General features: G+C 34.9%; 1 protein-coding gene across 1 annotated transcript in view; it reads right to left on the minus strand.

Annotated features, from left to right (window-relative positions):
- Positions 1-15843, minus strand: part of GABBR2 (gamma-aminobutyric acid type B receptor subunit 2) — an 802190-nt gene that overhangs the window by 139356 nt on the left and 646991 nt on the right.

Here is a 15843-nt window from a genome sequence, read left to right on the forward strand (position 1 = left end):
TTTAACCTACTGAATAATAAATACTGAAGTATTCATATTGAAGGATGGCACTATGACAGCACCATTACTCAAATGATATGATAATACTCACATTTTCTGTAGCCTGATGGGATTCAATAAAAATAATAATTTTGACACATGATAATTTTTAAATTTTCCTTTTCTGTCTTTTTTCTATTCTGTTTTTTCTTAACTTGGAAGTTATTTCAATAAATGAATTTAAAAAAGAAAAAATAATTATTATAATAATTCTGCTTTAGTCCCATTCATTAACTTCTAGGGTTGTTCCATATGAGAGTGTGTATTCTATCTAGTCCAGATATGATCTGGGCCTCTAGAGAAATAGATGAAGTTTCTTTTTAGGATTGTTATTGGATAGAACTATCAGCAAACTCTTACCAAGTTTTCCCACCTGCTTTTTGAGCCAGCATCTTGAGGTGTACAACTGTAAAATTTCACTTTATTTGCACCAAGAATGGGCCTGACTCAGTCTGATACTCTATTATTTCAGGTTTGATGTTGGAACAAAATAAGATGTTGCTAGATTATTCAAAAATTAACAAAAGATTCATTCAATAATAAAATGGAAAGTATTCAACAAGGATATTCAGCTATTAGTTTGAGTAGATATGGCCTCTTTGATCTCTATATGGAAATATGTTTGGTCAATAGGGTAGAGGGTAGTGACTTGCATAATTGTCTTGGGAAATCTACCAAGTACAAAGGGTCCCAAATCCACATTGGTGGAATTTTTTTTTAATCAGCAAAATTTTGCCTTCTCTTCCACTCTTTACCATTGAGAACAACAACAACAAAAATCAAAACCTGTTACAAATATGTATAGTGAAACACAAGAATTTTCATGATTCATGTTCAAAAAAATTTGTCTCATTCTGCATTCTGAGTCCTTCACTTCTCTCTCATGAGAGAGGAGTCCTGTTTTTTCAATAGTCCTCTGGAATTATGGTTGGTCATTACACTGAGTTCTTAATTCTGTCAAAGTTGTTTTTATCATATTGTTGTCATTATATACATTATTCTCCTTGTTTTCTTTATTTCACTTTGCTTCTATTCATAAAAGCCTTCTTTATTATTTCTTATGTCCCAAAGTATTTCATTACTTTTATATAACATAACTTGTTTATCATTCTCCAATTGATAGGCACCCCCTCAGATTACCTTTTTGTCAATTAAAAAAGAGCTATAAATATTTTTGTACATTACATCCTAGAGTTTGTTTTGTTTAGGATTAATCCCTCCTTTAAGCTACCATCCCTCTAATTTTCTTCCTTGCTTTCTCCCCTTTCCCTCCTATTTTCCTGTTGAATGATATATTTTTTTTAGGGTAGATATTTTTCTATGCCCTTAGAAGATCAGGCATCCATGTCAGTAAGGGCAAATGTTATGAGCAAATTGTATTAAGGAGGATGCAGTTTAAACTTTCAGGGGAAAACTGGCCTAAATTATATGGTTAGGAAAAGGGGGAAGAAGTGGGATGCCCTGGTAGATAGTGGTCTATTACAGCTGGCATTAATTTCTTTTTTAAAAAATGTTATATAGTTTAATCAAATTGTAGCAAATAGAACTTTTAGGGAAACTGCTCAAATTACTTTGTAAGCAAGGTAAAACAAACAAAAAACCTAGATAGCTCTTAACTCACTAGGATTCTGTTGTCCAATTAAATTAATTTTTAAAGTTTGATTTCATGTTAATATTTTCTATACAGCAAGTACAAAATCTGACTTTCTCTTATTTGCTTTTCTAAACCTCTCAAAGGTTCCACTTCTCTTAAGTTCTAAGAGGCATAATCTGGAGCAGTATCTGGAATTGAAGCTCTTGCTCAGTGCAATTGAGTCTCTAAAGTTAATAAGGAATCAAGCAGTTGAATTCTACTGCTAACTAAATGATCTAGATAACACTTCTAATTCCAACAGAGTTAATTTTGATGTGATCTTTCTTCAGTCAATACATATGAACTTCTTTACTCTTGAATTTGAGCCTCAGCTTCTCATATTTTTCAGTGACTTAAATCAGTGACTAGCACTCAATGACTCATCTTTTTCTTTCTTTTTTTTTCTCCTAGTCTCCTTTTAAAAAATTAATTAATTTAAGATTTTTCTCCAGTTACATTCAAAACAATTTTTTTACATTTACTTAAAATTTTTTTTTGAGTTCTAAGTTTTCTCCCTTATCCTGACCCACAATTAAGAAACCACACGTGAAGTTATATAAAACATTTCCATAAAAGTCAAGTTGTGAAAGAAAACAGATCTACCATTCTAATGGAAATTAAGTTAACATTTAACTTAAAAAGAAAATTTAAGAAAATTAAAGTTAAGAAAATCAACTCATGGAAAATTAAGTTAAAAATAAAGAGAGAGAGAGACAGGGAGAGAAATAAAGAATGTTTTGATTTGTATTCAGACTCAATCAGTTCCTTCTCTAGGTATTTTTCATCACAACACCTTCAGAGAAGTTGTGGATGACTATAATGGTGAGAGTAACAAAATCATTTACAGCTGGTCATCCCAGAACGTTGCTATTACTTTGTTTACAGTATATTTCACTTTGTTCATGGAGAACTTTCCAGTTTTTTCCCTGAGAGCATCCTGCTCATCATTTCTCAGAGTACAATAATATTCCATCAGAGAAACTTGCTTCAATTTTCTTTTACAATTGCTGTTGCTAATTATATTTCCCCCATTTATTCCTTCTCTCCTTTCACCTTGTTCCTTTGGCATTAGTTTCTCAGAATCAAATGCTAGGGACAATCACTGTATGTGTAACTCAGGTTGCTGGTCATATCTTTCTGCAGTTAGATTAATTAATTCCCCAGTGTAGCCTCTGAAGTATCTCACCTGCACAGAAGGACTTTGTATGAGCTGGAGTGTCAGAGTTGTGGCAATGAGATGAAATTCTGCCCCAGTGCCTAGAATATCTGTTCATGGCTCAGTGCTAACATAGGTCCTTTCTCCTAGGCTAATAAGTTAATGATTTGGTTTCTTGGCAACATCCAGGTGTGAATCATTCTTAAGAAAAAATTAAAAATCTCTTCAGAACCTTTGTTAGCTTCTCTGAAACTCATTTCAGAATGTTGCCAATGTAATTTGGATCCCTTTGAGGCTCATCTGGGCCAATAAATAAGTCTAAGAAGACCATTCCCAACTGGTAGAACATTGGCTTAAAGTATGAATTATTCACCAATAGCCATTGGAGCAGCTCCCTCAACTGATGAACAAATTCCTGGGATTATTATGATTAAAACAACCATTCGTTATTTTGGACAGTTTGCTGGCATAGTGGATAGAGCACTGGGTTTGGGATCAGGAAGTCTGACCTTCCTGAGTTCAAATCTGACCTCAGACACTTACTAGCTGTGAGACCTGGGCAAATCACTTCACCCTGTTGCCTCAATTTCTCATCTACAAAATGAGTTGGAGAAGAAAAGGGTAAACCACTCTAATATCTTTGCCAAGAAAACCACAAATGGGAGTATGGAGAGTCAGACATAACTTAAATGACTGAACAAGAATAATAATAACAAATTCATGATTCTAAAGGATTGAAGATGAATCATGAATTATAGAAAGAGGATGGATTTAGTGATTGGAATAAGAAATGTAAATTTGCTTATTATCACTGAGGGAATTTGTTTTGCTTATATAAATACATTTGTTTTTTCTTTTCAGTGGGGTGGAGGGTAAGTGAGAGAGGAAAAATTGGTTTCTGTAAATTTTTTTTTAGAGAGGTAGGTGATGCTATAGAAATGGAAAGCTGCATGAATTTTCAGATGAACTTACTGTGTTACTTTGTTAGGGACCCCTCACAGAATGGGAGCAATATGAAATGTTTGTTATATAAAAAGAAAAAAAAATCAATAAAACTTTTTTTTTTTTTAAAAAAAGAAAATTACATTGTTATCCAGATAGGTGATCATTTAAGGTCTTTTGTCTTTCCTCATATGCCCAAGCACAGTGTCTGGCACACAACAGGCACCTATTAAATGCTTCTTGGCTGACTAATAAGTGGACCAATATATTTGCTAAGTTTTCCATAACAAAATGCTGAGAAGTGGCAGGAATACTGGTCAAATGGAATAACAGCACATGATATTTATCTGTGACAGATAAAAAAAAGCCACAAAACATTGTGCTCTACTTAGCTCTGGGGCAGATCTAAATTAAATTGGGTGCATCTTGGAGATTGAATCTGATGTACATCAGATCCCCTGTGATTTTTCCAAGAGGTGATTCCAGTTATTCAGGTTCTTACAATTGATACAAAACCATAATTTACCCCAACTTTGGGGGGAAAATGAGTGGAGCACTGTAAAAAGTGAAGAGAAGTCCTCTAGCCTCCCCTCCAATGTGCCACCCATCCCCAGCTTTTCTACTTTCCATTCAGAGTATAAACTTAACCTTGTAAGGGAGTCAACTTAAGGAGTAAATTAATTGGGCAGTCATATGGGGTACTATGCTAAAAGGTTATTGGTTCCCTCATTATGGAACATCTCTAGATCAGGAAACATGATTTAAGGCATTCCTGAAGGGTTGTTCTGCAGAGCTAGTTCCATCTTTATGAAAGTGGTTATTATTAAGACCATCCCATGGTACATGGATGCTAAAAAATGCAATCTAGTTCTAAATTACAGTATAATCACTCCAACCCAAATACCATCCTGGCTACTGCTATTTCCACCACTCCCAACTTCATGCTTCTGAGACTAAACCCCATAATCATGACCATGTCTTCAATTCTGGGCTATATTTTCTTTAGAGTAGAATAGTTTATTTGATTTCCTAACCTCCTTGAAGAGAAATTCCCAGATACTCCAGAATCAATAAGCACTTGCATCTTCTACTACCCCAGGTTACTCCAAGGTTCTGTCCTAGGTCCAATTCTCTTTCTTCTCTTTGTTTTATATACCCTTTCAGTGACTCCATTAACTCGCATGGATTTGATGATCAACTCTGCAGATTCAGATATCCAGACTCTGTCCTCAGCTCCAGGCTCACATCTCAATTTCTTATTATTATGCATTTCAAACCTGATATTCTTTAAGTATCTCAAATTCAACTTGTTCAAAATAGGACTCATTCTTTTTTCCTTCTCTTTTCTGAACTTTCCCATTATTCAGGTTCAAAATCTGAATCTCATCCTTGACACTATTCTCTTCCTTACCCCACATATCTATTCATTTACCAGGTTGTTATTGTTGCTGTTGTTTTTGATCTGACCTCAATCTGGAACTGCTGATAGTTTTCTAGGAAGAAGTATCTATTCTTCCACAATTATAATGAGCTTCCTAAGCCTTCACTCTTCATAACTGCTGTCCTTGATGAATTCAAATCACCTGGCACAGAAAAAGTAAGTACATTCTTGAGTCATGAAAGAACTGGCAGACTGTTTTGTTTGAAGAACTGAAGAAATATTTCTGGGCTTTTTCTCAATTTCCTGTTGCTCAAGACCTATGACAGGATAGGAGAAACAGGTGGTACCATGGAAAATCACTGTTTCTGAAGTCAAAAAATCTGTTTTCTGGAGGTACTGTTTAGTACCTCCAATACTTCTTGAGTAACCATGGGCAAATTACATCTTTCAGATTCAACTTCCTATCTGTAAAATAAGGGTATTGGACTTGACCTCTGATGTCCTTTTTCTATTCTGATAATCTTAAGGCACAGGAATTTGGGGCTCAGGAAGTTGTAAGGGAATCCTGGGATCATGATAACAGTAATAGTTTGCATTTGTTTAGAGTGGGAAAAGATTGACATCTTTTTAGCAATTAGATGGCATAATGGATAGAATGCCAGGCCTGGAGTCAGGAAGATTAATTTTCTTGAGTTCAAATCTAGCCTCAGATAGTTACTAGCTGTGTGATCCTGGGAAAGTCACTTCACCCTATTTGTCTCAGTTACTTCATCTGTAAAATGAAGGAAATGGCAAACTATCCCAGTGTCTTTCCCCCAAAAAAACCCTAAATGAGGTCGTGAAGAGTTGGACATGATTTGAAATGATTGGACAATCATACAGAGTACTAGGTCCTCCTCAATTCTGTGAAGTATGGTAAGAATTATTGTTTCTACTTAAATAAATGGAATTTAGTAAAATGGAAGCAGTGATACCTGAAAACAGAGATAAGGCTTTTATTTGTATTTGAGGCTATGAGCCTTAGATAGGAAATAACTGGACCAAAAAGGTTAATAAAGAGTTAATACTGAAGACAAGAATGGAAGTGGTAAGGGAATGCCTGACTGTCGATGAATTTAAATCACTTAGTCCAGAAAATATAAGTAAATCCTTAGTTCTTGAGAGAACTGGTAGATTTATTGATGAACTATTTGATGAACTATTTGAAAAATCACGGAGAGTGTAAGAGGTATCACAAGATTAGAGAAGGGCAAATGTCCCATTTTATTAGATGGAAGAGAGCATAGTCAAAACATTGTCAGTCATGATGGTAGAGGTGGTGGGACTGACTTCCATTCCCTGCAACATTTTAGAACAGAGAATTAAAGAACTGATGGGAACAATAAGAGAACCAACATGGTTTAATCAAGTAAAAGTTATTCTAAACTAACCTTATTTTCTTTTTTTTTTGGACAGGATTTCCAAATTGGTACAAGAGTAGAATGCTATAGGTATAGTTTACCTAGATTTTAGTAAAGTTTTTTCTTAAATTATTTCATACTATTTTAATGGAGAAGATTGAGAGATGTTAATGACACAATAATATAGCTGGGTGGTTTTGAACCTTGTTGGGTTGCTGAACTTGAAGAGTTGTTAATGCTTCAAATTCAAAGTGGCCAGGTCTCCAGTGCAATATCTTAGGGATATGTACTTGGCTCTGTGCTGTTTCACATTTTTTGACCAATAATTTGAATAAAGACAGATGTGGTAGCTCATCAGATTTGCACATAACACTAAGCAGAGAGAAACAGATAAGAGAGTCAGGATCCAACAAAAAAAACCCTTGACTATTAAAAAATGAAGATGAAATTCAATATAGATATATGCAAAGTCTTAAAAGTGAGTAAAAAACAACAACAACAAGAAGCAAGCTTCTTAAGTATAAGATAGGGAAGGGATAGGTTGAAGCAGTTTGCCTGAAAAAGACCTAAGGGTTTTAGTCATCTGAAAGCTCAATGTAAGTGATAGTCAAATAAGGTAGTGCAACCTTTAGCTACATTGAGAAGCATATGTTCTGAAAGTAAGGAAGCAAGAGTCCCACTGTAGCCTGCCATTATCAGACGTCATCTGTGTTCCATTATAGATGCTATCATTTAAGAAGGATGTGGATAACCTGGAGAGAGTCTGTCTGGACAAAAGCCGGAAAGGGCTTTGTTTTCATATCATATAAAGGTTAGTTGAAAGAATTAAAATATTTAGCCTGGAGAAGAGAAAACTCAAGCAGAAAATGATAGATGTATTGAATTATCTAAAAGGCCTTCAAGTGGAGGAGGGATATTCTTGTTTTCTCTAATCCTAGAGAAGGTTCATCAAGCTATGGCCAATAGGTCAAAACTGGCCTGTTGCCTGTTTTTGGACTAGTGAGCTAAGAATTCTTTAAATATTTAAAAATAAAGTTTTATTGTATTTAAGAATGTACAAACTGTTATTAGTTTGCAATAGTATAAAAACATTTAGAAGGCTGAATTTGGCCCTTGGGCCAAAAGAGGCAGGAAAAGTAGGGACAGAAATAGATAGTTAGGATGGAGGCATCTTATTCCACAGATTTTAAATTAGATAGAACAGCAGATACAGTGTAAGGTGAGCTGAGAGTCAAGCTCTCTATAAAGAGAGTTTCTGCTCTTTATAAAGGAAGGCATTGGGAGGAGTTTGGTATTACATCCTTAAACCTTTCAATCAGAGGGGAAGAGAAGTTGAAGAAACTTATCAATCAGGGTTTGAATGAAAAGCATAGTGATAAGATGAATTCAGGAAGGGCATCTTATTTTATGGAATTAAAACCAGGCAAAGGAACAGATGTGAAGTGATTCTTCCTCAAGATGACACAGTAAATATAGAGCAAGGATTTGAATTCAGGTTCTTTGATTGTAACTTTTTTCTGTTATAATACAAGTTGTCTCTCTTAGTATGATCTTTTAGAAATAGTTAGTGCCTCAGATTGCTAGATGGAGTCAGGAAAATTTAAATTCAAATTCAGTATTAAATAATTACTCTGGCTGAGTCACTTAAACTCTGTTTGCTTCAGTATCCTCAGCTATAAAATGGGGATAATAATAGCACCTCCCTCCTTTAGCTGTTGTGAGGATCAAATAAAATAATATTTGTAAAAAGTACTTAGTACTCCTAGTACATAGTAGGTATTTATCTCTTTTCCCTCTACCCACACTAGTAGAAAAGGCATAGAAAGCATATTTCTGACTTTACACATTTTTTCACAAAAATGTCAAATGCACAAATTGTCATCTCCATTCAATGTCACCTGTTAAGCATCTTCATGAACATGGAACCCTATTGAATGGGAATATAAAGCAATTATCCAACACAGTGCTTACCCTCAAAGGACACTATGAAAATCTTTCTGGTTTGTATTCAGTGCAACCCCTTTGGGAATTTCCTATACAGAATAGCCCAGAGGAAATCTCTCAGAAGCACCTGCACCATACTGTTCATTCATGTGGCTTTAGAAAATGTCTCGTTGGCTTTAAAGCCTTTGGGAAGTTTAATGAGACTGAACATTATAAACTCTGAAAAAACAATTGGGAATGGCTTTGCTAATGGTGCTTTCCATTTGTTTGGCATCTCATGCTAAAGGATTTTTATGTCACCTGGTGTGAGCATCACAACAACCTTGTGGAATAGACACTATAGTATTATGGAAAGAGAACTGAATTTGGAGTTAGAGAATCTGGTTTCCTAATTACTACCTGTGAACTTAAGATCAATTAATTTCTCTGGGCTTCAATTTCCTAATCTACAAAGACAAGAAACTGGACTAAATGATTTCTAAGTTCCTTCTCAGTTCTAAATCTATTATTTCATGATCTACATTTTTACAACCATTTGCAAATGAGGAAGCTGAGGCTCAGATAATTCTATTTTACATCAGTAAGTAGCTCAGTTTAGTTTTGACTCTTCCAGGTTAAGCGGATCACTTGAAATGTCATCACCATACAAATTGCTTCAATTTTTGATCTCAACACCTCAAATTTGTCAATTTGTAATATGTTTTTTTTTTTAAACCATGATTTTAAAAAATCCCATCCTTTGGCATCACTCCACAATTCCCATACACTGCTCCCTGGCAACAGTCTTCTCTTCCAGGCAATCTGAATCCTAGTAGACTCCACTGACCCTTCCTGTAGCTCAAGATTCAGTCTCATTCAGTCTCACTTCAACCCATCCTTTCAAAGCAACGTTTCAATGAGACCACCAGGAAATCAAAAAGTCCTTTGACTCTAGAAGAGCATAGAATGTGGAAGTTTCTTCATCACAATATTCTAAATCAAATTATATAAATGAAGTGTTCATCAAATGCTTTTTATGTACAAAACACTGTGCTAAGCTATTCTTCACTCATCATCTCTGCCAACTTGCTGTTGTCTTTCCTTGATTGCTCATGTGACATATCTAATAAGATAAAATTCAATACAGATAAATATAAGCTCTTACATTTAGGTATAAAAATCAGTTTTATAAGTATCAAATGGATTAGACAGCAGGTCATCTGAAAAAGATGTCAGCAATGAGAAATGACAATCAAAAAAGCTAATAAAAAACTAATATTTCCCCCTTCCCATTAATGGCAACTTCTTATTCTCCTAATCTCTGTCATCCAACTGTGCTACCTTATGTATATACTATGTCTTGCTCCTACCTCTCCCCTGATCTCATCCTTCTTCAACCAATGCCTTCTCCCCAACCACCAAGAATGCTTTAATCTGGTTGTTCAGTGTGTGCTCCAAAGAATTCTGGGGGTCTCAATGTACAAACTCAAAATTAGTTTTTACTTCTTTTTGTTAAATAATTTATTAATTTTATAATTATAATTTTTTTGACAGTACATATGCATGGGTAATTTTTTTTTTTTTACAACATTATCCCTTGTATTCACTTTTCCAAATTTCCCCCTCCTTCCCTCTGCTCCCTCCCCTAGATGATAGGCAATCCTATATATATTAAATGTGTTACATTATATCCTAGATACAATATATTTGTGTTAGTTTTTACTTCTAACAAGGTAAATATCTAGAAATATAACACACATAGAACTGAATGTGGATCATAACATAGTATTTTTCACTTTTGTTGTTATTTGCTTGCTTTTTTTCTTTCTCACTTTTTTCCTTTTTGATCTGATTTTTCTTGTGGAAGATGATAAATATGGAAATATGTATAAGAAAATTGCATGTTTAACATATATATTGGATTACCTGTTGTCTAGGGGAGATGGAAGAAAGAGGGAGAAAAAATTGGAACAAAGTTTTGCAAGGGTGAATGTTAAAAACTATCTGCTTAAATTTTGAAAATAAAAAGCTGTAAAGGGCTAGAACTGAGCTTGGATAACGAAGCACGTGAGACTAATTGCCAATTGGACAGTTCCTTATTAACTTGTTTGAAGGTTGACCCTCCCCAGCTGTTCTGTGCTGACTTAATTGGTGGGACAAAGAAGGGAAAGTGACATGTGTGGGAGGAGTAGGAAGAGGAATTGAGACACAGAAGCTGACTCAGTCTCTCTGGACATTTGAGGGAGGAAGGTGTGTGTGAGGTTGCTAGGCCCCTTGACCGTGAAAGATCAGGAATAAAGACGTTTAGTGATCCTGACTCCAGCTGATTTCTGGGAAGACAGAGTTCCAGCAAAAAGCTATTATAAAAAATATAACTCACATAAACAAAAACTCTTTGGACAGATCCTCAATAATTTTTAATAGAATAGAGAGACTGAGGATAAAAGTTTGAGAACCACTGCTGTAATGCATCATCCACTTAGCTGCCAAAGTGATCCTCCTAAAGAATAGGTTTGATCTTGTCAATTCTTTCCTTAAAAAATTCCAGTGGGATCTTTATGACATGCAGGAAGAATTATAAAATATTCCATTGGGCATTTAAATGCATTCACAATCTGGATGCTTCCTACTTTTCCAGTGTTCTTATACTTTCATTCACTCTGAGCTATTGGCTGTTCCACACATATGTTACTCATCTCTCCATACTCTAGATCTTGACTTGCTTCCTTTCCTAAGCTTGTAATACTTTCTTTCCTCACCTCTACCTCCTGAATGTCACTATTTTCCCCTAAGACTAGACTCATCTTTTGTAGGATTTTCTCAGTTACTCTAGCAGCTAGAATTATCTTCCATTTACATTGTCTATGTCTTGTAGATACATGGTTAGTGTATGGTATTTTAATCTTTCCTCGAGTCCCTTTTGCTTAGTATGGTTGCTGTTGTTATTCAGCTGTTTTTCAGGTGTGTCTTTGTTACCTCATTTGGAGTTTTCTTGGCAAGGATACTGCCATTTTCTTCAGCTCATTTTACAGAGGAGGAAACAGAGGCAAATAGAATTAAATGACTTGCCCCAAATCACACAACTAGTGTTTGAGACCAATTGTGAAGTCATGAGGATGAGTCTTTCTGAATCCAGGACTGGAATTTATCCATTGTGTCACCTAGTACCCATCATATAGAAGGGTTTCTATATATAGAAACTCTGAGACTCTTTTCCTCCCAGATTAATTAATTTATTTAGAATTTTTTTTGGACTAGGTGAAAGAAGAGACTTTTTTGCTTCAGTTGCTACCTAGCTTTAATCACTGAATGGGTTCACTCTCAGTCAAACTGAGACCCATAGAAGATCTTAGTTTAAAAAGGCCATGGTCTCCCACTGCATCCAGGACCATCTCCAGTTATCCTAATTTATATTTGGCCACTGAACTCAGATGGCTCTGGAGGAGAAAGTGAGGCAGGTGACCTGGCGCAGCCCTCCCTCATTGAAATCCAATTCACTTGCATGTCATGGCATCACCTCCCTGAGAATGAAGAACAAACAATAAATGACAGAAAACACTTAATAAATACTTTTTGATGACCCATCTTTTATCTACTTGTTCCACTACAGCTTGTGGAACCAAGTTTCATTGTTAACAAACTTTCTTTCACCCTTCATTTCTTTTGCATTCTACATTTTTGTCTTGTCTTCTAGCTTCATGGAGACTGAACTTTCCTGATTATGTTTTTGCTTTGTCCTTTGTGCTTTTTGCCCCCCAAATACAGTTGGGTGACTTTGAGGGCATGTATCCATCAGCTGACAGCACTGGTTGGCCTGTGCACAAAACACATTCATGTTTTGATGGACCCTCATCACTTCAGCTGGGATGGGAGCCAAAAGAATTCAGAGAAGCCAAACTGAGAGCCCTAGGGAGTTTGAGAAAGTGCCCTAGAGAAGCTAAGATGAAGGAAGTTGGCTTTCTTTCTAAAATTTTTGCTCTCCATTTGGGAATGGACTCTTCCTCTGCCACCTGCAGTTGGACAGGCAGACATCTAAGGCTGGGAGGAAGGATGCCAGAGCTGGGTGCAGCTATAAACAGAAAGTCACCATTTTGCTCCTGTGACTGACTTCTTGCTGCAAGCTGGGAACTCTTCCTTCCTCACTCCGGGAGTTCTTTGAAACTAGATCATGAATGCCTATTGGAGCAGCTCACAATCTTCAGAGTCAGGAAGTAATAAGAATGACGAGAACCTTTAGAGGGCTTTTTTCCTTTCTTTGAGCCTTTGTACCAGGCTGTTCCTCATGCCTACAATGTTTTCATTCTGTCTCAAGGCTCAGGTTAGGTACCACCTTCTATGGCAGAGGCTTTTAACTTGGGGTCAATGAACTTGTCTTTTTTTTTTTAATTCTTAGATTTCTGACAACTGTATTTCAGTATAATTGGTTTCCTTTGCATTCCTATGTATTTTATTTTGTGCTAAAATATCATTCAGAGAAAGAGTTCATAGGTTTGACCAGACTATCAACAAGGTCCATGATACAAAAAAGTTAAAAATCTCTGATCTAGTATTTCTTGCTATCTCAAGGGGTAGAGGAGATTGTGGATGAAGAGAGAGAATTTGGAACTGAAAAGAAAAATAACATTTAAAAATGAATAATTCCTGAATTCCTCCAAAATTTCTTTTCTTGAACTATCTTGTATTTACTTACTATATCATCCCCCATCCCACCTCAAAATAAGAATGTAAACTCTTTGACAGTAGTATATATTTCATGTTTTCTCATTTCACCTAACAGAGTACTTTACACATAGATAGTACTTAGAAAATGCTTGCTGAATTAAATTAAATTATCTTTTAGCAATGGCTGAATTTAATGAAATTCTCTACAGCTACAGACTGATGTCCTTAGGGCTATTTTGATGACTTTAATGTGAACATGCAGGTGGTGATGAGGGCCAGAATAGTTGGAGGATTTTGCTTAATAGTTCTGGTCTTGGGAAGTCCTCTGGAGTGGAAGATTATCAGAGATAAAGAGAAGGAATCATTGATGGCTGTCTGTAAGGTATGAATATATTATCTAGGTCAAAAGATCATACACACTCTGCATGAAGATTTCTAATTATGGAGAATTCACAACTTAGCAGTCCCTTCCACATTTGAATAGTAAAATATTAAGATATTTTACTGTCTGAAATCCAAATCTCTCTTCCATATCCACTAATTTAGGGATGTCTTGAAAAATATTTAATAATCTTTTTTTCTGAAAAAAAAATTTATTCACAAAATATACCTTCAGGTTTAATTTGCATTATTAACATTTTCTCCATAATTTTTTTAAGCCTAGATAAGCAATAAAATAATAAATCAAGATTTGATTTGTAGCTTTTACTTATTGATACTCAAACTGAAAATTTAACAATGGACTTTTAGGCACTGGTATTGCACCACTGCCCATTGCTCCTAGCTAGAGCTACACTTTAGTAAACCATTCTAATCACTCTTTTCAAGACATTGTTCAAGAGGCAAAAATTCAGAGCACTTGTTCCAGCCAAGAAATAAACACTAATGATACCTATGAAAGTGAGGAAATAGCAATTATTGTTTAACCAACACCTTTTTGTCAACCAAAGTAGGCATACTTGTGAAAACTCATTTCATCTAATGGCTAAAGGCATAACAGTTCACTGAAATTACCTAAATCAATTCTTGGTCTCAAGTATTAATTTATGGGAACATCAGCATTGACAATTTTAAAAAAATGGATAATCTATAGTAGCCTTTCCCTCTTTCCACAAACAGTAACATGAACATAAAAAGTCAAACAACAAGATATATATATATATACATAGAGAGAGAGAGAGAGAGAGAGAGAGAGGGATTTGAAAATCTTGGGATGTGAACTGGAAATTTTTTATACTTTCCTTTAACCTTTTGGCGCTTTCCTTCCTTTTTTTTTATTATAGCTTTTTATTTACAAGATATATGCATGGGTAATTTTTTAGCATTGACAATTGCAAAACTTTTTGTTCCAATTCCCCCCCCCCCCATCATGGCAGGTAGATCAATACATGTTAAATAACATGTTATTTATATATGTTATATATAAAATATATAAATATTATTTATTCATTATTATATATTAATAATTATATAATTAATATTATATTATATAACTATAATATAAAATATATTTATATATAAGTATATGTTAAATACAATATATGTATACATGTCCATGCAGTTATTTTGCTTGGTGCTTTCCTTCTAAATGACTTTTTTTCTCTCCCCATTTCCTTGTCTTTCATCGGGGATCAAATTGAGATCTTGGGGGAAGAAAACACTAAAGACCATAAAAAAGGGACTAAATTGCTGTGAATCTCTTTAAGGACTTAAGTGTAGGCTTTGAACAAGGGCTCAATTCTCAGCCCCTTCCATTTCTTCCAATCCAGAAACCTCTTTCTGAGCCCTGCATTGGACAGTGGAGAGACTAGGAAAATCGTCAGTTTGATGAAGTCAGAAAAATATAAAAATAAGGAAAACCCCAAAAGAAAATTGATCAGTTGGTGGGAAATGGAGATTCCCCAAATATGCTGGTATTTATAATCAAGAATTAACTTCTTATGATATGATAACACTTCATTTATCCTGACTTTTCAGGAATAAAAGATTGTTGTTGTTTAGTATGTCTAGTTTTTTTGTGATCTCATTGAGATTTTCTTGACAAAGATACTGGAATAGTTTGCTATTTTCTTCTTCAGCTTATTTTACAGATGAGGAAATGAAGTAAATAGGGTAAGTGACTTGCCTAGGTCAAATAGTGAATATCCTGAGGCCAGATTTGAACTCACAAAGATGAATTTTCTTACTATAGGCCCAGAACTTTCTTCACTGCACTCCCTGCCTGTCCTTGGAAAAAAGCCTGCTCAAATTTGCATACAACTGAAACTTATCCCTTAAATGCTGATACTTACATTTTCAATCAATTTTTTTAAACTTAATTTTAAACTTTTATTAGATTTCTGATAACTGTATGCAGTATAATTTATTTCCTTTGTAATTTTTTGAATATTATCTTGAGCATTTAGAAATATTATTCAGAGAAGAGGAACATAGGCTTGACGAGACTGCTAGAAATTACTTACTAGCCATTCCAAACAAATCTTTGCTTTAAGATTCATAATCACCATTAATGAACATAAAACACTCCTGAGATGGTCTTTGTTTACTCCTACACTACTTCTATCAGGCTAAGATACGACTTTTGTAGTTGCAAGTTTTCTGATTGTATCTTCAATATCCATTGCTACTTTGCAGTAGACTAGCTATTAGGTGAAGTTTTTTAAGTTAGTCCAATACTAACTAACTTAACTAATACAAGCCAATAGAC

Source organism: Sminthopsis crassicaudata, chromosome 1 (assembly GCF_048593235.1).
Source record: "Sminthopsis crassicaudata isolate SCR6 chromosome 1, ASM4859323v1, whole genome shotgun sequence".
Classification (NCBI taxonomy): Eukaryota; Metazoa; Chordata; class Mammalia; order Dasyuromorphia; family Dasyuridae; genus Sminthopsis; species Sminthopsis crassicaudata.